Source organism: Suricata suricatta, chromosome 11, assembly GCF_006229205.1.
Source record: "Suricata suricatta isolate VVHF042 chromosome 11, meerkat_22Aug2017_6uvM2_HiC, whole genome shotgun sequence".
NCBI lineage: Eukaryota > Metazoa > Chordata > Mammalia > Carnivora > Herpestidae > Suricata > Suricata suricatta.
The window spans coordinates 96,068,261-96,073,803 of NC_043710.1; positions in this window are offsets into that span (position 1 = coordinate 96,068,261).

Consider the following 5,543-nt stretch of genomic DNA (forward strand, 5'->3'; position numbering starts at 1 on the left):
GTGGCTTTCAAAAATACGGTACTTGTCCTAGAAACTGTGATTGAATTGGTGAGTGAAGGGCCCATACGTCAGTATTTTTAAAGCTCCTCGGGAAATTCTAGCATGAAAACCATCATTCCTGCTCGTCTCTTAATTAGTCTCCCATGCTACATTTCCCCTGTACTTTGCCATCCCAAGACCTTTTCTTTTCAATTTATATCAAAATTTCTTATTAAAAATATGAGGTAGCTTTCCATGACTTCCTAAGAGGAATTTAAATTCTAATCTGGCATCCCAGAGCCTTCGAAATCTACTTCCACCCTATCTTCCCAGTCCTGTGTCTTTCCATATTCTCTAAAGCTGTGTCATTCCATTTAATAAATCTTCCATTCTCCCCACAAAATCCTATGCATTTCCACGCCTCCAGAGTGACTCCACTCTGTTCCCATGAAAAGCGTCCTTCCTCGATTCGGCTCATCTGGCAAGGTGCGCCCAGCCTTCAAGGCTCCACCTTCACATCCGTTTCCTCCAGCTCTCAGCAGATTTAAATGACCGCAGTCCTCTCTGCTCCCTTGGCACCGGGCACACACACCGCGAGCATCACGCTTTACGAGAGGATCACATGGTGGAGACAGCGTTAAGTAGCCAGCACATTCTGTCCCATTTTTCTTCTCCTGGACACGTAGGAAGCATTTCCTAGCTGCTTTTATTGCCATGTTGGGGTTATGCGCCGGCTCTTCGCTAAACCGCGTAAACGGGAGCTATTCCCAGACACAGCCCCTGAGCTATCCCAGTGAACCTTCCCATTCTTTCCCTTTCCCCGACAGCTTGGTGTCCGTTGTAAATTCCTTAAGTTCACGGGCTGTGCTTTAGTCCCATTTGCATTCTGAAGAACTAGTAAGGTGTCTAACGTACCAAGTAGGTCCTCAATCAACATTTGCAAATTGATGCTAATATACAATAAAGGAAACTAAGTGGGATTAGAATCTTGCAAACCGAGCTGAGAGCTGATTACTGCCGGTGAGGCAGGGCACTGGCCAACAAATAGGAAATGCAATGGACCAAGACAGAGAAAACGGTTTCAAAAAGGTCCGAGGGTCTTCTCGGAGAGAAGCTGGCGTGTGTGGAGGGCAGCCTTGCGTTTATGTTCAGCAGATCCAAGGCTACGGAACAGCTTTATCATGGTGACTATGAACCTTGTAATTCCTTGCAGTTGCTTCATATGCCGTATGTTTTCTAAAATATGCCATTACCTCTTCTTTAATTTGATTCAGGAAACAGTACCAAGATAGTTAGAACAGGTGTCATCATTTCTATTCCAAACAATGAACTTGAAATCCAGCAAAATTAAATATTTGCTCATGGTCTCTCTGACTTTCCTTAGTGGTAGGTAGGATCAGAGCACGCTTTCCCATGAGCAGTGGGTTGTTTTCCTGCATCACCTTATGACTGTCATCTCTGTGTCCCAGGGTATTCTCAGTTATCACCTGGAATAGTCTGAAACAGTAAAGGAGTCTGTTTCACCAGCTTCTACTCTAGCTACACTTAAGGCTCTTAGTGTTGGTGGGATGGCCCCGCTTCTGAGGTCTAGGAGAAATGGCCACATTAATAGAAAACAAAGAAAGCCATACTTGGGGTTCTGAGCAACGAATAGAAGACCAGAAGCAGTTGTAGTGCCTAGGACTCCCTGACCTGGTACAAGCAGAGGCCAGGGGTTTATCTATAGGAGGGTATCTATCAGTGAGCTGAAAATGCAGTGAGGCTACATTCAGCATGTGGACAGACGTAGCATGTCCAGCAGGCCGGTGGAGAAGATGAGGTGGTGGTGAGGGTCCCTGAGACAAGGTGCATCTCACAGGCAGTCTCAGTGATAGGCCACCTCATGAAAATGGAGGGTTGTTGTCAACCCAGGTCCCTAGCAGAGGACCAGCTGGCCAGGGCTCTCTCATTTGCAGAGGCTGCTCATGTCTAGCAAGGTCAGCAGAGTGGTCCTCAGTGAGACCATTGCATATGCATATTTTACATTGCAAGTGATTCTGTTTGTTCCTCTCCAAGGCTGCCTGCACCTTGGTTTAGGACCTAACACGATAAACTCAAAGAAACACTGCAGTGGCGAAGCTGTCTGTCTATGCAAACCGCCCAGGCCTTATATTCCTGTACAATCGAATAGGAAAAGCATCGTTGTAACATTAGCCAGTGTGTATTTGTGCCAGCTAGCTGTTATGTATTACAACCTGCTGTCTGAGGAAACAGGAGCACCAAAAAGGTAACAAAGTTCTCCCAAGCAGAAAGGGAAGGTTTCAAAGTCTCTATTCTTCCAAGGAAGGAAGGGAGGGAGGAAGGAAGGAACAAAGGTAACATGGAAACCGGGAAGGGAGAAAGAATTGGAGAGTCCTTGCCATTGTGAAATGCAAGCACCTGTTACGTGCAAGAGACGTCACTTTCCTTGTGCCAGGTGCTCCCAGCTGCTGCTTCAACCCACCAGCTTCCTTTGGAGCCTGTTCTGCTGCTTTGAGACCCAGCTGAAGGGGCCTCCAGCCGGCATCTCACCTTCTCCTTGGGACCCCATGTGCAGGGGCAGCAGGTCAGAGCTGGGTGCCAAGCCTTACCCCAGCGAGAGGAGACTGGACATAGGGCCACTCCAGTCTTGGGATTTTTCATCTTTCTGATTTCACCTACATGATGGGTTTGCAAGGCCATCGCGGGCTGGCCTAGCTCTGAACTACTGTGGGTTATACTGCTCTTATGTGGAAGTAGTTCCAAATTCCAAAGAGGTGACGTGCAAGTAAATTTTGGGGACTCACTCTCCCACTTATAAATCTGGGACAGGCTATATAGATATGATAAGAGCATATATTTTTTCCTACCTTAAGGAAAATTTTAGGGTATAATCACTACATGAATACTGCTCAGGGTCAGGACATTTAAAGACTCCATGGGCTTTTATCACTCACAAGGATAATGTGCTTTTCCTAAGACCCATAAAACGGTAGTAGGATTAAAGAGCTCCATCACAGGGAGCACTTGCATAAACCTCTCTGTCCTTAGCACGGACTCTCCCGTGGACTCAAACTGGGTGAGCCTTCAGTTCTTTCTTCTGTGTTTCGCATGAAGAAAGTGAGCACAAATGTCCCCATCACCCGAACCACACAGGAAATGCTCCCGCCTGGTGTGGCCCTGATGCCCTGAAGTGCTGTGCAGGCAGATCATGCAGGGTCAGTGCCGCCCGCAGGTGCCTGAAGGCACCGAGTGGGGGAGGGGAGGGATCAGGGAAGAGCCTGGTTTCCCACACGCAAGGGTGACACAATGGACGTAATCACAAGCACTTATTGAGCGCATGCTATGCGATATTCATGGTGCTTTAGAAAAATGAGTGGCCAGGTCTCTGCAGCATGATGCGTGGGCACAGCCCGCCAGTCCCAACAATGAATTTATGTCCTAGATGAATACAGATCTCTTCCCAAGACCACATTCATTTCTCATGTGCCTTTCATAATGTAAGCATTTTTCTGAGCTGATAATACTAGTTGATTAAAGGTATCATGTTTTCTCTATAACCTGTGTCCTAAGCTCAAGCCAACTACTTCATCTAGTTTTCAATTAAAAGAAAATAGGAAAAATGACCAACTGAACAAGGGACTGTGTGTTGGGGAGACATTTTCTAAGAAATGTTCCGCATAGTTTCCACCCTACGTGCTATATCTAAAACCCAATGCCTGTGTAAAAGGTGATTCTGCTCTGCTTGGTTTGAGGATTTGAGCCAGGAACCAAGTGTCCATTTGGATATTTCCTAATTGAATTATCGGGAAATATTCAGAAGAGATTCTGTCACTGTTTGCCCTTTGTGATGTTGTGGCATTGTCATCTTTCATGGTGGCTGGAGATCATGTTTGTCTACTCATTGCACACAACCGTCTCACACGGCTGCTACTGAGTATGGAGCCGGGGACATCGGTGTCCTCATCGACTCGGGCAGCTATAGCACAAACACCATAAACTGGTGGCTTACAGGCAACCTAGGTGGCCTTCTTACTGTTCTGGAGGCTGGGAAGGCCGAGGTCATGGTGTCAGCAGCTTTTGGCATCTGCTGAGAGCTCACTCCCTCCTCTTTCTGCTGTGTCCTCACAGGCAGAGGGGCAAGCGATCTCTCTGGGGTCTCTTTAATAAGTACAGTCATCCCATTCCTGAGGACTCTACCCTCATGATTGACTCACCTCCCAAAGGCTCCACCTCCCAAACTGTCACCTTGGGGATGATGTTTCCACATAAAATATCATGAGGATAATAATACACACAGTCCATAGCAATCAGGAATTCCAATATCCAGGTGCAAGGAAAGTATGGGATCCCTTAGAGAAGACAGCGGGGTAGAGGGAGGAAGAGAGTGCGGATTCACTTACTTGGAGCAGTGAAGTTGTGGTTAGGAAACAACATGGAAGGGTTGGCAAAACACGACTGAAAATTGTGCGGGCAGAGAATTGATCTTCTATTTTCACAACGACCCTGAGCAAGTAGAAACATCACACTGAAATGGGCAGTGGCTGACCTGGAACTTCAGGACGAGGGGTGAAATGACGAGAGCGGTGTTCGCCCAAGCAGCACGTTTTTATGATGCATGAGCCATTTATACAAAAGCAGCAAAAGGCCTTATGTAAGTTATAACTGATGGTATCAACTAAGACTCACACACATGGTCAAACTGGTGAAGTGAAGAGCTGAGCCATGCATGAAGGACTGTAAATAGAACAAGGCATCACAGACGGACACTTGTCTGACTGTGATGTACTGAGCAAATTAAAATAGGGAGAGATTAGAGGCCAGCTGCTCTGTCTAGGGGAGGTAAAAAGAAATTAAACTAAGATGGCAGCTTTGGAAAAAAGAAAGAACAAGTAGACAGAAACATTACAGGGGGGAAAAATCATGATTTAAGGATGAATTGGAAGTAGGAGGGGGAAAAAAGAGCCCGGGAGACTCAGTGCTAGCAAGCCTCCTGGAAATCAGAACTATTATGAGAAAGGAAATATTGTAGAGGACGCAGGCAGTGGAGTGAGGAAGTCATTGGTCGACATTATGTCAAGTAACATGAAGCCATCCAGACAGAGATGCCTTATGGGTAGTGAGCATTTGTTGGTAAGATGCGGCCTGAGAGGGATCTGCAGAGAGATCAAGTCTCTATCAACTGAATGCAGCCATCGGTACGGAGAGTAGTTCCAGAGCTCAGAGTAAGGAAAAGTCATGAGGGGCACAGGAATCATAAAACTCTTTAGAAGACGTGGGATGAAGTGTAGTCTACTAGGATGAATGTGAATTGAAATGGTAGAAGTTGGAAAGTCATTTCAAATTAAGGTGTTACCAGAAGACCAGTGGTCCAGAAGTGGCACCACATGTGGACTGTCTGACATGAATTTGTCATCTGCTGTTTCCAGAGAAAAGTTTCTAAGAGGAAATGAAAACACAGTTTCGGAGATGCTTTGGCACCAGGCTTTCTAAATGGCAGACAGGAATCTGGCGATGGGTCCTCCATTGGAGACTTTCAAGAGGGTTATGAAACAATCCTGTTTGTT